The 17,708-nt window shown below is 45.8% G+C and overlaps 1 pseudogene; it reads left to right on the forward strand.

Annotated features, from left to right (window-relative positions):
• LOC127055375 (protocadherin beta-16-like) overlaps window positions 1-17,708 on the forward strand; it is a 27,222-nt pseudogene continuing 9,514 nt past the window's right edge.

A 17,708-nucleotide genomic window follows, 5' to 3' on the forward strand; every position in this document is an offset into this window, starting at 1 on the left:
ATGGCTCGCAGAGAAGGGAAGCTCGGCTGGAGAAGGCAAGTCCTGTCTGTCTTTCTGCTTGTTTCTGTCTGCGGGGCGGCATCGGACACCTTGCGATACTCGATCCTAGAGGAGAGGGAAAGCGGATCTTTTGTAGGCACTAGGCAATATCGCAAAGGATCTGGGGCTGGATGTAAGAAAGCTCTCTGTTCGTAAGGCCAGGGTCGTTTCCTCTCACGGCAGCAAGAGCAGCTAACAGCTCAGTGTAAACAGCGGGGATTTATTAATAGAAGAGCAAATAGACCGAGAGTGGCTGTGCGGACCCCTCGACCCTTTCACTTTATATTTCGAATTAGTGCTGGAAGATCCATTGCAGTTATATCGGGGCGAGTTGCAGATAGAGGCTATCAATGACAATTCACCTACATTCCCCACGAAGAGCTGAACATTGAACATTAATGGAAGTGTCTCAAACCCACACTCGCTTCCTCCTGGGAAGAGCCCAAGATTCAGAAGTGGGAACAAACGGTATCCAAAGCTAACGATCCGTTCTCATGAACACTTCCGTCTGGATGTGCAAACCCACCGGAACGGCAGCTGGTGCTAGAGAAACTGCTAGATCTGAGGAGAAGACAGAATTTAATTTGATCCTCACAGCTGCCGATGGGAGCACTCCGCAGAGGACTGGCACAGCTCAGCTAGGCGTCGTTGTTCTAGGTGTAAATGACAATTCTCCTCAGTTCAGTCAGTCAGTGTACATGATGCAGTTGGTGGAAAACAGCCTTCGGGGTACTCTGGTCTCCAAGGTTGAAGCCAGTGATTTGGATCATGGTTCAAATGCAGAAATCACCTATTCATTCAAGCAGATACCTAACAAAATCCTCCGGTTATTCAAGTTAAACCAATCAACAGGCGAAATCACCATTTGGAGATTGATTGATTTTGAAGAAGCAGCGATGTAAGAACTGAACACTGAGGCCAACGATTCTGGGGGCCTCTCTGCACACTCTGAGGTCCTTGTGCAGGTTGTCGATGTAAATGACAATCCTCCAGAGGTGACAATCACCTCTGTAACCATCCCAGTGTCTGAGGACTCCCCCAACGAGACTGTGGTGGCCCTGTTCAGTGTCAGAGACCTGGACTCCGGGGACAAAGGGAAAAGAATTTGCTCCATTCAGGATAATCTTCCGTTTGTTCTAAAACCAACTTTCCAGAATTATTATGATTTAGTGACACAAAGTCCCCTGGACAGGGAGGAAGTGCCAGAATATAACATAACCACCACAGCCACAGACATAGGGCACGCCAGGCTAACAGCTGAGCAGGTCATCAGTGTGCAAATATGGGACATTAATGATAACCTGCCGGTGTTTAATCAGTCATCATACCTCATGTACCTGAAGGAAAACAACAATCCCAACCATCTGGTTGAAGCCCTGCGCACTGATGACATGGATACGGAGCAGAATGCCGGAGTGTAGTACTTGATATTGCCTGGGAAGGTCGGTGACTTCCAGTTGTCTTCTTACATCTCCACAAACTCCGTGGATGAGAACGTGTACGTTCTGCGGTCTCTGGATCATGAGCAAACGAGGGATTTCCAGGTTACAGTGAGAGCTGCAGATGGCGGGTCCCCGCCACTGAGCTCTGAAGTCATTGTCCGAGTTGTGATAATTGATGAAAATGACAATACCCTCTTCGTTTTATACCCTTTGCAGAACAGCAGCTCCCCCGCTAATGACCTGGTTCCCAGATCAGCGGAGGCGGGTTACCTGGTGACGAAGGTGGTGGCTGTGGATGCCAATGTGAAGATTCCGATCAGAATTCTTGGCTTTCCTACCAGTTGCTCAAGGCCACAGACCCAAGTCTCTTTGCTGTGGGGCTCCAAACCAGGGAAGTAAAAATCAGGAGGCCAGTGAGGGAATGAGACAACTTTGAACAAAAGCTTGTCATCCTGATTAGGGATAATGGAAAGTCACCTCGCTCCACTACAACGATGGTACATGTGCTCTTGGTAGACGGGTTCTCAGAAGCCTACATGCAGATAGAGGATACTTCAAAGGAAGCAGAAGATGGAACGTTGCTTTTGTATTTAGTAATTTCTTTGGCTTTAATTTCCTTTATTTTTCTTGTCTCTTGTGATTATAATTGTCGCCATGAGGAGAAATACAGCAGGAATGTGTAGGGAATTTTTTACAGCAATTCCAACTTTCCCAACAACTTGGTAGACATGGCACTGGGACTCTCTCTCAATCCTATCATTATGAGGTCTGTCAGACAAATGGGCCAGGCAATAGTGACTTTAAGTTCTTTCAACCGCTGGGATCATCTTTGCCTGTGGAAAATGACAACATGGAAGTGAATCCTGGGACCAGTTTGGAGACTCGGAGTAATTCCAACCTGCTGGATGGAAAGGATCCCATGAGAGCGGTGAGTGAGCCCTTCCACTTAGCGCTTGCACTGTGGAGACAGGAATATTATGTTTGGATAATTTTATTTATCTTATGCCTCTACTAAAAGTTCAGTGTTAATAATAAAGGGAGGAAACCCCTATATACATCCTTTCTCCTTCATTTTCCATAATCTATATTTATTTACCTGTGATTGAAACACATTTTGGACTATATACACATATGCTTTTGTATGAATCACTGGTGTTTCTCCCTTGAAATAATATAGGCTGCTATTTTCAAAAGATCCTAAAAGATAAAGCGCCCAGCACTGCATTGATATGGGTGCACAACTCCGGCTTTTGAAAATCCCAGCCTTGGGTTTATTCTTCTTAACAGTCACCTCCTTGATTTCCAAACTCCAAGGCTGTGATATGAGAGTACTGAATACCCTAAAGGCCATAACCAAGCAAGAAAGTTACATCCTGTTTAGGGTCTGTTAACTGTCCATCAATTATAAGATATAAGTCGCATATATCAGACAAGGGGTCACTACTTGTGTTGCTATAACTGTTAATTGTAACAAATTTGGAAATCTATAGGCTTTGTATTGCTGAGATAATGATTGCATTTTTATTTATTTGTTTGTATAGAGTGAGTTGTTTTTGTTTATTAAAGAATTTTTAACAAATTAACCTAGTAATTTAAAAAAGGATTGGAAACTAGGCAACGAAGAGGAGAAGGCTGTTGTACCAATAATCTAGAGACTCTTTGTACTGGCAGAGAAAACTAGTTCTGGAGTACCAGAAGATGAAGGAATGGGGGGAAAAGAGAATCATAGAATATTAGGGTTGGAAGAGACCTCAGGAGGCCCTGATCAAAGCGGGACCAACACCAGCTAAATCATCCCAGCCAGGGCTTTATCAAGCTGGGCCTTAAAAACTTCTAAGGATGAAGATTCCAGTACCTCCCTAGGTAACCCATTCCAGTGCTTCACCACCCTTCTAGTGAAATAGTGTTTCCTAATATCCAACCTAGACTTCCCCCACTGCAACTTGAGACCATTGCTCCTTGTTCTGTCATCTGCCACCACTGAGAACAGCCGAGCTCCATCCTCCTTGGAACCCCCCCTGAAGGTTGCTATCAAATCTCCCCTCACTCTTCTCTTCTCCAGATTAAATAACCCCAGTTCCTTCAGCTTCTCCTCATAAATTATGTGCCCCAGCCCCCTAATAATTTTTGGTGCCCTCTGCTGGACTCTCTCCAATTTGTCCACATGCTTTCTGTAGTGGGGGGATCAAAACTGGACACAATACACCAGGTGTGGCCTCACCAGTGCTGAATAGAGGGGAATAATCATTTCCTCAATCTGCTGGCAATGTTCCTACTAATACACCCAAATATGCCTTTGGCCTTCTTGGCAACAAGGGCACACTGCTGACTCATAACCATCTTCTCATCCATTGTAATCCCCAGGTCCTTTTCTGCAGAACTGCTGCTTAGCCAGTTGGTCCCCAGCCTGTAGCGGTGCATGGGATTCTTCCTTCCTAAGTGCAGGACTCTGCACTTGTCCTTGTTGAACCTCATCAGACTTCTTTTGGCCCAATCCTCCAATTTATATAGTCACTCTGGACCCTATTCCTACCCTCCAGCATATCTACCTCTATAGGCTGCGAGTTCCATACCCACGTGGTGCTTGGGCACCAGCAATATTCAGAGCCAGGGCCCAGCTCCATCAAAATTTAGGGCCAGGGCCCCCCCCAGCCCCACCTGTGTCCCCCCCCGAGTGTCCTGTGGCCCCGACTTGCTGCCCCTGCCCCCTCCTCACCTTTCCCTGGTCCCAGAGCGGAGCATCTCTTGTCTTTGTCTCCTCCATGCTGCTTCCCTTCAGCAACTGTTGCTGCAGGGTCCTAGTGCCTGCCCTTCCACTGCCAGGGCAGACTGACTCTGAGACTGCCCTTCCCCCTCAAAGCCTTCCCTTTTCCAGAAGGACCCTCCAGCAGCACAGCCCCACCCCCCACCCCTTCACCCACAGTCACTGCTCCTGCCCCATGCTGGCCAAGGAGGCAGCCCCATCCCTCACCCCCCAGTGAGGCTACAGTCAGAGACAACAGCAGGGGAGGAGGTGCACACAGCACCCCCCGGCACCCACCACAGGGGAGGCGAGGGAGATTCCTGGACCTAAGAGGGGCCCTAGGAGCACATGCAGTGACTGTGGTGCGGGTGAGTGTGCTCCTGGGGGAGGAGCAGAAAAGGAGGGCTCCTCCCCCAGAGCTTGCTGCTGCCGGCAGGGAAAGAGCTGGGGGAGTCCTCTCTATCCCCTGTCCTGGAGCAGCCTGCCTGCACCCCAGACTCATCCCCAGCCCTGCCCCACCCCATATCCCACACTCCCAGCCAGAGCTTTCACCCCCCCCACTGCACCCTCATCTCTCTACCTGGGGCCCTGAGCCCCTCCAGCACTCCAAATACCTTATTCCCAGTCCCAGCCAGAGCCCTTATCCCCCCACACCCTGACCTCTGCCCGAGCCCTGAGCCCTTCTAGCACCCCAAACACCTCATCCCCAGTCCCAGACAGAGCCCTCACCCCCCCCATACTCTTACTCTCACCCTGAGCCCCTCCCACACCCCAAACCTCCCATTCCCAGCCCCGGACAGAACCCTCACCTCTACTCTCACCCTGAGCCCTTCCCACACCCCAACCCCTGCATTGCCAGCCCCAGACATAGCCCTCACCCCTACACCCCTACTCTCCCCTGAGCCTCTCCCACACTGCAGATCCCTCCTCTTCAGTCACACCCCACTGTTGTCAGATGCTACCGGTGTGGTGCTCTGCTCTGTGCAATGTTGATATCAATCGGCTGTGTGTGTGTGTTCCCTCTGTGTGCTGCCCCAGCTCTGCACAGATAGCTGACACAGCAGACCCCGAGAGAACCCCCAATGACCACAGACTCTAGTAAGGTACGAAGGCACATCAGCCAGGTTTATTGTCAAAGAGAAACACAGTCTCCAGCTCCCTGGCAAATGAAGTCCAAGGTGCTGCTAAGGTGCGCCCTGGCAATGGACTCAGCTCAGTCAGTGGCGGGACTTTCCACTGCCCCCTAGGCTGGACAAAGACACCACCCCAGGGATGCATTCTTATACACAGGTACAAACAAGTTACACATCACTCCTGACGTATGAGGTGAAACCCCTCTACGTAGCAAGGTACAACCCCTCTACGTAGTAAGGTGCTGCCTCTCACCTTGTCCGTGCTGGTTCAAACAAAACAATTCTATCCATCATATTACCCTTTTGCCCCTGTCATTGGGATGGGTTAGCCTGTTCCTTGTTATCTGTGGAATGTTCCAGTATTAGAGTGTCCTGGTACTGTGTTTATACTTCAATACACTATATGGATATACGTTTATGCAACATCAGCCCTTTTCTTGCCAGCTTCTGTGAGCAGGGCCTGCCTCTAGCTCACAGCTTAACTTTGCTTTATGTTAGCAAAGTCTTGACCATTACTTTAGCTCAGGCTTCAGGCCTCGTACCAGGCCTTTGATACCAAGGTTTATATCTCAGGGCCTCTTCTTACTACACCCACAGCCCTCACCCCACAGACCTCAATCCTGCACCCCATCCCTCAGCACCCCTCCTATCCCCAAATTCCCTCCCAGATCCTGCACCCCAATCCCCTGCCCCAGCCTAGGGCCTGCACCCCAGACCTCCTCCCTCATCCAAACTCCCTCCCAGAGCCTTGGGCATGTGGGGGGGGGAGGTGGAGTTTGGAATTTGGGCAAGGGCAGGTTCTGGGCACCACTAAAATTTCTACAAACATGCCATACCTGTCTACCTCTCCCCCAGCTTAATGTCATCTGTGAACTTGCTGAGGGTGCAATTTATCCCATCATAGAAGATTAGGGCTGGAAGGGACCTCAGAAGGTCATCTAGTCCAACACCCTGCTTAAAGAGGGACTAATCCCCAGACAGATTTTTACTCCAGTTCTCTAAACAGAGCCCTCAAGGACTGAACGCACTTCCCTGGGTTTAGCAGGCCAATGCTCAAACCACTGAGCTATGCCTCCCCCTGTCATCCAGATCATTAATAAAGATGTAGAACAAAACCAGCCCCAGGACTTTCCCCTGGGGTACTCCGCTTGATACTGGCTGCCAGCTAGACATCGAGCCATTGATCACTATCCTTTGAGCCAGAGAATATAGCCAGCTTTCCATCCACCTTATAATCCATTCATCCAATCCATATTTCTTTAACTTACTGGCAAGAATACTGTGGGAGACTATATCAAAAACTTTGCTAAAGTCAAGACATCCACCACTTTCCCCATATCCACAGAGCCAGTTATCTCATCATAGAAGGCAATTAGGTTGGTCAGGCATGACTTGCCCTTGGTGAATCCTTGTTGACTGTTGCTGATCACCTTCCTCTCCTCCAAGTGCTTCAAAAAGGATTCCTTGAGTACCTGCTACATGATATTGTTAGGGACTTTTGAAGTGAGGCTGACAGATCTGTAGTTCCCCAGGTTCTCTTTCTTCCCTTTTTAAAATATGGGCACTATATTTGCCTCTTTCCAATCATCCAGGACCTCACCTGATCGCCACGAATTTTCAAAGATAATGGCCAATGGCTCTACAATCACATCAGCCAACTCCCTCAGCACCCTTGGATGCATTAGATCTGGACCCATGGACTTGTGCGCATCCAGCTTTTCTAAATAGTTCTTAACCTGTTCTTTCATTACTGTGGGCTGCTCACCTCCTCCCCATACTGTGTTGCCCAGTGCAGCAGTCTGGGAGTGGACCTTGTCTGTGAAGACCGAGGCAAAAAAAAGTATTGAGTACTTCAGCTTTTTCCACATCATCTGTCACTATGTTGCCTCCCCTGTTCAGTAAGGGTTCCACACTTTCCCTGACCTTCTTGTTGCTAACATACCTGTAGAAACCCTTCGTGTTATCCTTCACATCCTTTGCTAGCTACAACTCCAATCATGCCTTTGCCTTCCTGATTACACCCCTCCATGCTCTAGCAATATTTTTATATGCCTCCCTAGTCATATATGAGCTAGACAGTGTTAGCCCATAAATAGTGGGTTTGTTGTTGCTGTTATTTAAAAAAAGGGATTTTATTAAAAACTGAGTCCTGAAATGAACGTGGATCCAGTGGAGTCCTCTAAGGATTGGAATGTCATCATCATGCTTCTTTCTGTATTTCAGAAAGTGGGCATTAAAATTCTGTGCATCGCATAGTTCAGAAAGTTGAGTCTTGGTAAGGCTCTAGAGAAGAGTTGTAGTAGTCAGGGTAAGAGAGATGAAGGCATTAATAGAGATTTTTCAAGAAAATTGAATGAAGCAGCGTGATGTTTGAGGAGGATGGGTGAGGGGAGAATGATGATAGTAAGTTGCCAGTGCCCAGCTCTGAGATGAATAAGGAGAAAGAAAACTCTAAGGCTACGTCTAGACTACCTGCCGTATCGGCAGGTTAAAATCGATTGCTCGGGAATCAATATATCGCGTCTCATGTAGACATGATATATCGATCCCCGAGCGCGCTTATATCGATTCCGGAACTCCACCAACCCCAACGGAGTTGCGGAATCAACATGCGGAGCCGCGGACATCGATCCCGCGCTGTGAGGACGGGTGAGTAATCCGATCTTAGATATTTGACTTCAGCTATGTTATTCACGTAGCTGAAGTTGCATATCTAAGATCGATTTCCCCCCATAGTGTAGACCAGCCCTTAGTCATGGATGGTACCAAAATGTAGGACAGTAAAGGCAAATAATTCTCAGAAGATTGAAGCTGACTGGAGGTTGCTCCTGTGGCCCAGAAAATTGAAAGGAATCCACTCCTCTGAATTTGTATCTGTATCTATAAAGTATTTTTTTTAATATTTGTAAATTACTATAGAGATCCATTCTTACCATTAATGATTAAATAAAAGGTGAGCCATCTTTCTGCTTTAGAGTGATCTCTGCTGATCTTCTTTGTACATCCGAGATTAGTGTAAGAAATTAGGTTTATTTTGACTTCTATGAGAGAATTTTTTTTCCTGATCCTTCTGTGCTCCGAATAGAGATCTGATCTTTCTACACACCTCACCAACAATGACCTAATAGCTTTTAAAAAAGGGGAATGATCTGGCCAAAAAGGGATGCGCTTACCTCAAAAGTTCTTTAGTTGGAGCTGTTAAAATTCAAACTTGATGGCCAAAAAGGGATGCGCTTACCTCAAAAGTTCTTTAGTTGGAGCTGTTAAAATTCAAACTTGATATTAAGAGTTTTTAAAGGCTAAAGAATAGACATAGTGAGTGAAACACGATGGTCTTGTAAGAAAATAGCTTGAAAATGTGTGTATGCAGAAGAGAATATATTTTCAAAGGAAAACCCCAGCTCAGGAGCTGAGAGCTATGTTCACAAGGTTTGATCAGGTGCAAAGGGAAGAAAATGCAATGGAGTATGACAGAGAGTGAGAATCTTCCTGTCACACACTACACAGAGATGACCATGGCAGTGGAACTGGTCTGATTGCAGCCCCTGAGAGTCAAGGAAGAACATGATCACCAGAGATGGATGGCAGAATTAGGGATCAGGGAGACTCAAGGATCCCAGGATGCTGAGGAGAAAGCCCACTAGAGGCACATAGAATGAATAGCAGCAGTCAAGGCCAAAGAAGAAGCCAAGGAAAAAAAACACCAAAGATGAAAGGCCAAGAAGATGAGGAAAGGGCACACAGGAGGCTGAGGAAAGGGAACACAGGAGGCTGATGGAAGCTTAAGCAATGCAGCTCAGAATACTGAAGCAGCAAAAGGGGCTTTCCCATCCTTTGAGTATGCCCCCTTCCTCCCCATCACCCAACACAAGGGAATGGGAGAAAGTCTGCATAATTTGTAAAGAGGGTGACTCTCTTTATCAGAAAATACCTGTCTGCTTTGGAAAGACTATATGAGATGAACAGTATTTCAGAGAATAAACCAATTTCTATTATCTTAACCAGAATACCTGAGAAGGTGAGTCAAGACTTTAATGATATAGAGGAGAGTGATGCTAAGGTGTACAAGAAATTTAAGGAAAATTACCCCTGACACCTATCGATTGAAGAAACTTCAGAATGACTAAATATCTCACATGTTTTTGCAAGAACAGGGGCCGCTAACAGGAAGTTTTGAGAGGGAGTTCTCCAAGTGAAGGAGGAGCAAATATGGGACCCTTGTGGTAAGTGAGTGTCTGTAGTGTGTGTTTGGGGGTTACTTGCTGTGTACCGAGCTTGTGTTTATCTGTCTGTCTGTTCATTTGTTTTGTTTTGTTTTGTTTGAAGGACCCTGTGCTGTGGCTGGCAGTTGGAAGCTGTGAGCTTCTAAACAGGGTTTGAAATCTAGACGCCTCTGTTCATGGGCTAAGCCTTAGTCAGCGGGCGGGGCTATCAGGAAGGCCAGGGCTTTATAAAGCAGGGAGCAAGTGATCAGGGAGCTTTGCAACCAGGGGCTGCTAACAGGGAGTTTCAAGAGGGAGTTTGGAAGAGGAGTGGGAAGGGGCAAGGTACACTTGCCATTCTTAAGAACCTTTAAACTAAACTATAATCAAAACTTCTTGATTTAAACAAAAACCCTATCATTAATCTAGGTAGCTGTAGGAGAGAATGCAGGCAAAAGCCCAACAGCAGAGTGAGGGCTATCCTGTTTATTTCACTCAGTGTAGCGCGTATGCTTACCTGTCCTGTGGGAAAGTGTTGTATGTGTGCATTTGGTGCAAGGAGCTCCTGGCCCTCAGAGACCCTCAGAGACCAGGCTTTGGAGGCCAGGATGGCAGAACTGAAGGAGCTAAGGGAGGCAGAGAGGTATGTTGATGAGGCTTTCCGGGACACTCCAGATTTGTCCCACCTCCGGTCAGACAGCCCCTGTGTTGTTGAGGAGGATGAAAGGCACAGGGAACTAGAGAGGTCAATGGGAGCAGAGGGAAACCTTCCCGTAGTTGGGACCCTCCTTCCAGATGATGTTGGGGTATCCTCTCACACTGGGGGTATCCTCTCACACTGTGGTTACCTCTCCAGGGGAGAGAACTCCAGTCATTAGGAAAAGGCAGGTGTTAGTAATGGGAGATTTTGATCATTAGAAACATAGATGGCCGTGTTTGTGATGACTGGGAGAACCGTATGGTGACTTGCCTGCCTGGTGCGAAGGTTGCAGATCTCTCGAGGCATGTAGATAGACTTATGTGTAGTGCTGGGGAGGAGCCAGTGCCTGTGGTACATGTAGGTACCAATGACATAGGAAAGGGTAGGAGAGAGGTCCTGGAGGCCAAATTTAGGCTGCTAGGAAAGAGACTGAAAGCCAGGACCTCTATGGTGGCATTCTCAGAAATGCTTCCAGTTCTGCGCACAGGTCCAGGTAAGCAGGCAGAGCTTCAGAGTCTCAATGTGTGGATGAGACAATGGTGTAGAGAGGAAGGGTTTAGATTTATTAGGAACTGGGGAAACTTTTGAGATGGGGGAGCCTGTACAGGAAAGATAGGCTCCACTTAGACCAAAGTGGATCCAGACTGCTGGCACTTAACATTAAAAACATTGCAGAGCAGTTTTTAAACTAAGAGATGGAGAAAAGCCAATTACTGCAGAGGAGCACGTGGATCGGACGGAGACTTCTCTTAGAGGAGAGTCTATTGATCGAGATTCTCCAGGAGAGGGTGGAAGGAGGAGATGATGGAAGAGGATAAAGTAAGGGCCAGAGCAGATGAGAAACAGTAACATAAAAAAGAATCTGACACATCAGAAAAGGGCAGATAAATAAACAGTGACAAGTTATTAAAGTGCTTGTACACAAATGCTAGGAGTTTAAATAATAAGATGGCTGAACTAGAGTGCCTCATGTTAAAGGAGGATATTGATATAATAGGCATCACAGAAACCTGGTGGAGTGAGGACAATCAATGGGACACAATCATTCCAGGGTACAAAATATATTGGAAGGACAGAACAGGTCATGCGGGGGGGGGGGAGGAGAGTGGCACTAAATGTGAAAGAAAATGTAGAATCAAATGAAGTAAAAATCTAAAATGAATACACATGGTCCATAGAATCTCTATGGATAGTAATTCCATGCTCTTATAAGAATATAACAGTAGGGAATCTATTATCGACCACCTGACCAGGACAGGGATAGTGATGATGAAATGTTAAGGGAGATTAGAGAGGCTATCAAAATAAAGAACTCAATAATAGTGGGGGATTTCAGTTATCCCCATACTGACTGGGTACGTCACCTCAGGACAAAATGCAGAGACAAAATTTCTCGATTACTTTAAATGACTGCTTCTTGGAGCAGCTGGTACAGGAACCCACAAGGGGAGAGACAATTCCCGATTTACTCCTGAGTAGAGCGCAGGATCTGGTCCAAGAGGTAACTATAAAAGGACCTCTTGGAAATAGTGATCATAATATAACATTTAATATTCCTGTGGTGGGAAGAACACCTCAACAGCCCAACACTGTGACATTTAATTTCAGAAAGGGGAACTATGCAAAAATGAGCAGGTTAGTTAAACAGAAATTAAAAGGCACAGTGACTAGAGTGAAATCCCTGCAAGCTGCATGGATACTTTTCAAAGACACCAAATAGAGGCCCAACTTAAATGTATACCCCCAAATAAAAAAAAAAGTAAAAGAACTAAAGAAGAGCCACTGTACCTTAACAACCATGTAAAGGAGGCAGTAAGAGATAAAAAGGCATCTTTTGAAAAGTGGAAGTCAAATCCTAGTGAGGTAAATGGAAAGGAGCACAAACACTGCCAAATTAAGTGTAAAAATGTCATAAGAAAAGCCAAAAAGGAGTTTGAAGAACACCTTGCTAAAAACTCAGAAGGTAATAACAAAATGTTTTTTAAGTACATCAGAAGCAGGAAGCCTGCTAAACAAACAGTGGGGCTCCTGGACGATCGAGATACAAAAGGAGCACTTAAAGATGATAAAGTCATTACAGAGAAACTGAGGATACATCTATACTACTCGCCGGATCGGCGGGTAGTGTTCGATGTATCAGGGATCGATTTATCGCATCTCATCTGGACGTGATAAATCAATCTGCTAATCGACGCCCATACTCCACCTCAGCAGGAGGAGTAAGCGGAGTTGACAGGGGAGCCGCAACAGTTGACTCACCGCCATGAGGACGGCCAGGTAAGTCGAACTAAGATACTTGCGTATCTTAGTTCAAACCCCCCATTAGTGTAGCCCAAACCTAAATGAATTCTTTCCGTCAGTCTTCACAGCTGAGGATTTTAGTGAGATTCCCAAACCTGAACCATCCTTTGTAGGTGACAAATCTGAGGAATTGTCACAGATTGAAGTGTCACTAGAGGAGGTTCTGAAATTAATTGATAAACTTAACAGTAACAAGTCACCAGGACCAGATGGCGTTCACCCAAGAGTTCTGAAAGAACTCAAATGTGAAATTGTGGAACTATTAACTATGGTTTGTAATCTGTCCTTTAAATCAGCTTCTGTACCCAATGACTGGATTATAGCTAATGTAATGCAGTATTTAAAGAGGGCTCTAGAGGTGATCCTGGCCATTACAGACTGGTAAGTCTAACGTCCGTACCAGGCAAATTAGTTGAAACAACAGTAAAGAATAAAATTGTCAGACACATAGAAGAATATAACTTGTTGGGCAAAAGTCAACATGGTTTCTGTAAAGGAAAATCATGTCTTACTAATCTATTAGAGTTCTTTGAAGGGGTCAACAAACGTGTGTACATGGAGATTCCAGTGGACATAGCACACTTAAATTTCCAGAAAGCCTTTGACAAGGTCCCTAACCAAAGGCTCCTACGTAAACTGTCATGGATAAGAGGGAAGATCCTTTCATGGATTGAGAACTGGTTAAAAGACAGGGAACAAAGGGTAGGAATAAATGGTAAATTTTCAGAATGGAGAGGGGTAACTAGTGGTGTTCCCCAAGGGTCAGTCTTAGGACCAATCCTATTCAACTCATTCATAAATGATCTGGAGAAAGAGGAGGTAAACAGTGAGGTGGCAAAGTCTGCAGATGATACTAAACTGCTCAAGATAGTTAAGACCAAAGCAGACTGTGAAGAACTTCAAAAAGATCTCACAAATCTAAGTGATTAGGCAACAAAATGGCAAATGAAATGTAATGTGTATAAATGTAAAGTAATGCACATTGGAAAAAATAACCCCAACTATACATACAATATGATGGGGGCTTATTTAGCAGCAACGAATCAGGAAAGAGATCTTGGAGACATCATGGATAGTTCTCTGAACACATCCACGCAGTGTGCAGCGGCAGTCAAAAAAGCAAACAGGATGTTAGGAATCATTCAAAAAGGGATAGAGAATAAGATGGAGAATATCTTATTGCCTTTATATAAATCCATGGTACACTCATATCTTGAATACTGCATGCAGATATGGTCTGAAAGATATACTGGCATTAGAAGAGGTTCAGAGAAGTACAATTAAAATCATTAGGGGATGGAATGGGTCCCATATGAGGAGAGATTAAAGAGGCTAGGACTTTTCATTTTGGAAAAGAGGAGACTAAGGGGGATATGATAGAGGTATATAAAGACATGAGTGGTGTGGAGAAAGTGAATAAGGAAAAGTTATTTACTTGTTCCCATAATATAAGAACTAGGGGGCACCAAATGAAATTAATGGGAAGCAGTTTTAAAACCAATAAAAGGAAGTTCTTCTCACAGTGCACAGTCAACTTGTGGAACTCCTTGCCTGAGGAAGTTGTGAAGGCTAGGACTATAACAGGTTTTAAAAGAGAACTAGATAAATTCATGGAGGTTAAGTCCAATAATGCCTATTAGCCAGGATAGGTAAGAAATGGTGTTCCTAGCCTCTGTTTGTCAGAGGGTGGAGATGGATGGCAGGAGAGAGATCACTTGATCATTACCTGTTAGATTCACTCCCTCTGGGGCACCTGGCATTGGTCACTGTCGGTAGACAGGATTTTAGTCTGAATGGACCTTTGGTCTGATCCAGTATGGCGTTTCTTATGTTCTTATGTTGAATATGTACCTAAAAGATGTAATTTTATGAGAAAATGGAGAGTGGAAGTGCGGGCTGACAGAAAACAAAACCCTCCACCATTTTTGAGACTGCAGAAATTGCTGAAGAATATGTTGAATTGAGAGCCCATCAGAGGCACAAATCCCAGGGGAATTAAAATCCCCATGACATCCTGGTGAAGACCCCCAACTTTGATTTAAAAAAAACCTCTAGAGTCAAGGGTTTAAAATCTCCTACCAAAAGTGAAGACAAGTATTCTGTCATCACTGTGGGGCTCCAGCCAGATAAAACCAAAATGCCTGAGGCTCAAGGGGACCCCATGATCTGTGCCCAGCACCCCGGTGAATACTATCACCGTTGCTTCAGAGGGAGTTGTGGAGCTAGAGGAAATCCTAGTGAACTATATTAGGACTGGATCTTGGGAGGGTAGTGAAGAATTTATTAAAAATGCAAAGGTAAATGGCATGGATTGTTAGGGCTGGAGGGACACAGCAGCCTAAGTCACTTTGATCAGGGAAAGTTTGGTGAGGTGAGGGAGACAGAATTCCTGGTAAACACTTAAATGTATTAGCTTTGGCCAAATTCCCCTAGTTTTGCAGCACTTCGTTGATTTTAGAAGGGTAAATGCCATCACCTAACCTTGCTTCTTACCCCACACCCAGGACAGAAGACCAACTGGATCTATTGGGGAGTAAAAAGTACATCAGTAATCTGAATTTAATTTAAGGATATAGGCCAGAGGTGGGCAAACTACAGCCCAGGGGCCTCATCCAGCCCTACAGACATTTTAATGCAGTCCTTGAGGTCCCAATGGGGAGCAGGGTCCTGGGCTTGCCCCACTCTGCTCAGCTTCCAGAAGCAGCAGCATGCCCCCCTCCAGCTCCTACGCATAGGGGCAGCTAGGGGGCTCTGCACACTGCCCCTAGTGCTGCCCCCACAGCTCTCATTGGCCAGGAACGCACCCAATGGAATGGTGCCTGTAGACAGGGCAGTGCACATAGCTGCCTGGCCACATCGGAGCCGGAGGAGGGACATGCCACTGCTTCTGGGAGCTGCTTGAGGTAAGCGCCACCCAGAGCCTGCACACCCCTGACCCGGTCCTGTGCTCCAACCCCCTGCCCCAGCCCTGATCCCCCTCGCACCAGTCAAACCCCTCAGTCCTTGCCTGGAGCACCCTCCTGCACTCCCAAGCCCTCATTCCCAGCCCCACCCCCCAGCCCACACCCCCCCACTGCATCCCAACTCCCTGTCTCAGTCCAGAGCCCCCTACTGCACCCTGAACTCTTCATTTCTGGCCCCACCCCAGAGCCTGCACTCCAAGCCGCAGCCCTCACCCCATCCCGCACTTCAACCACCAATTTTGTGAGCATTCATGGCCCACCATACAATTTCCATACCCAGATATGGCCCTTGGGCCAAAAAGTTTACGCACCCCTGGTATAGGCAAATTCCCTTTTAGATGCTGATGTCCAGGAAAAGTCAGCTTTCATAGTGGAATCTGGTCTATATGGATGTGGGGGCTACCTTTCAAAGGCTAATCAAAGAATTGCTGCAAAACTAGGGGACTATTGCTCCCTCCTTTCCCCTGACACCATTCCCCCGTATTCAGTACCGAAGCTGACACTTCATGCTCATAATTGAGAAAGTTACTAGAAGCTGTATCTAAGAGTAGAATCATATTTTCAAGTATCTGTGCCACATACTCAGAAAGGAAGATATTTTCATAGCATCCCTGTGGCTCCCTCAATCATTTTATTGCAAGAAGAACTGAAATAAATGCAGATATAGTTAAGTGGAAAAATCAAAGTAATAACATTATCCAATGAAAACAATTTAATAGAATCAATTATTTTAGTGGGGAAGCTGTTGACCATAGACCAGCACATCCTTTAGCCATATGAATTAGGAAGCAATACTCCTGCTAAGCCGAAGGAAAAACCATCTTAGCTATTCTGGAGGAATAGCTGAATATGGTGTAAGGATGTTTTAAATGCATTCAGGAGAGCAATTAATAGATGAATTACTCGCAATTAAGGTACAATATTGGATGCCAAGAAAATGGCCGGAAAGCACCGTGATTGCTTTAAAAAGACTCTTGTGTTTTGTTGGAGTAAAATGGCATGTTAGGTATCAAGCGTGTTACCGAAATATCGGGTCTGCCTAGCTGAGAGCCAATAACAGCCTGACAGGGGTAAGGAAAAATGCTTTATTCTGCAGAAGAAAGGAGAGCCCTGTACTTTGGTACAAAAGACTCTGTCTTACACAAATTTCACAAACCTTTTATACACATTCAGACAAAGACCCTTGCGTGTTAACACTTGATTGGTAGTTGTCAAATCTCACACTCTGTTATCTGTTCAGTAAAAACTGATTTGAAGCAAGTTTTCTCTGCTTTGAGGCAGAAGAAAAGAGATAGTTCTAAAGTTCAGGCTACTGTGTCCGTGAGGCTTCTGCCCCCCCGCCCCCACTGGCTGGTTGTAAGCTATTAAGGGGGGCCAGCCTTAGCTTTCACAGTCCCCCCTTCGGGTCTGACAATCTGGCCCAGATTGTCAGGCCTGTTACGTAATTTACAATCAAGCTGAAGAGACAGGGACTGGGTTTTTTTACGAACAGCAGAGCCTTCGGTCACAGCATTATACACACACTTTGCACATTGCATCAGTACTCAAACAATATATAGGAAGAAAAGGAGGAAAATAATCCACTTAACAATTGTCCGGAAAAGGCCAGTAAACCATGACCCAAGGTCTGGCAGGAGGTCCTCAAAATTAAAGGTCTGATCAAGAGATACAGCATGGAAAACAACAGCAGCATTCTTAATAGCCTATAAATTCTGTTCAACTAAGCTGGAGTGATTAACATAAAAGCAACTTTTTTTCCCCATGCAAGCACAAGCCTCCCCTAATTCAGAATTCATGGCATCTAGTACACGTCTATTTTGCAAAGTCACTTCTGCTACTTCGTCAATCTCTCGTTGCAACTTTTGGAAAGCGTCTATTGATGCATTAGCTGTTTTTTCAAGCTCTGCAGAAATATTTACAACTGCTTTCTTGAGCTTAGCCACCCCCAACCCAGGAATGAGTGCATGGACAAAAGAGTGGAATCCTGTTTGTCTGACAACTAAGGGATTGGGGCACTGACTATAAATCAGTTAGGTATACCAGGTGGTCTAATTTCCCAGATGTCTCGGTGAATAATCGAGTCCCACATGCATCCTCCCCATGGACCCATCAGGATTCGGTACGTGGGAGCCCACACCCCCCTAACCGGTCCAAATGCTTGGAAGGAGCACTGTGAATGTCCACA

Source organism: Gopherus flavomarginatus, chromosome 7, assembly GCF_025201925.1.
Source record: "Gopherus flavomarginatus isolate rGopFla2 chromosome 7, rGopFla2.mat.asm, whole genome shotgun sequence".
Lineage (NCBI taxonomy): Eukaryota > Metazoa > Chordata > Testudines > Testudinidae > Gopherus > Gopherus flavomarginatus.